Below are 776 nucleotides of genomic sequence, written 5' to 3' on the forward strand. Positions count from 1 at the left end.
AGGACCAAAAGTCATATTTGGTGGAAATGATCATGGAATAACAAAGGGAATCGGAACTGTTATCAAGAATGGTCTAAGGATTGAAAATGTATCATACCTAGAAGGACTAAAGTTTAATCTCCTTAGCACTAGCCAATTCTACGACAAAGGATATCTTGTAGAGTTCTTCAAAGACAAATGCCGAGTTAAAGAAGAATCCACAAAGAAAACTGTGCTCACCGGAAGGAGAAAGAAAAATATGTATGTGGTTGATTGGAGCGCAACGAAGGACTCTGTATGTTTAATGGCAAATAACTCAAGCACTACGAGTTGGGAATGGCACAGGAAATTAAATCACTTAAACTTCAAGTCTATTAACAAGCTTGCAAAATGTAAGTTAGTTGAAGGTTTACCCAACATTGTATACAAGAAGGATCAAATCTGTGATGCGTGTCAGAAAGGAAAGCAAATCAAGTCTTCTTTCAAATCTAAGACACAAGAATCTACATCAAGACCTCTTAGTCTACTACATATGGATCTCTTTGGTCCAGTAGACCCGGTAAGTATAAGTGGTAAGAAATATACTCTTGTTGTTGTTGATGATTTTTCCAGGTACACTTGGACGATATTCATCAATAAGAAGAACGAAGTGGAACAAAGATTGCCAGAGCTCTTGCAACAACTTCAAAACGAAAAGGATGCAAAAATCTCCAAAATCCGTACAGACAGAGGTACAGAATTCGTGAATGGTGTGATTCAGGCCTACTGCAGTTCACAAGGGATTTTGCACCAACTAT

The sequence above is a fragment of the Ipomoea triloba genome, chromosome 16 (assembly GCF_003576645.1).
Source record: "Ipomoea triloba cultivar NCNSP0323 chromosome 16, ASM357664v1".
NCBI classification, from domain to species: domain Eukaryota; kingdom Viridiplantae; phylum Streptophyta; class Magnoliopsida; order Solanales; family Convolvulaceae; genus Ipomoea; species Ipomoea triloba.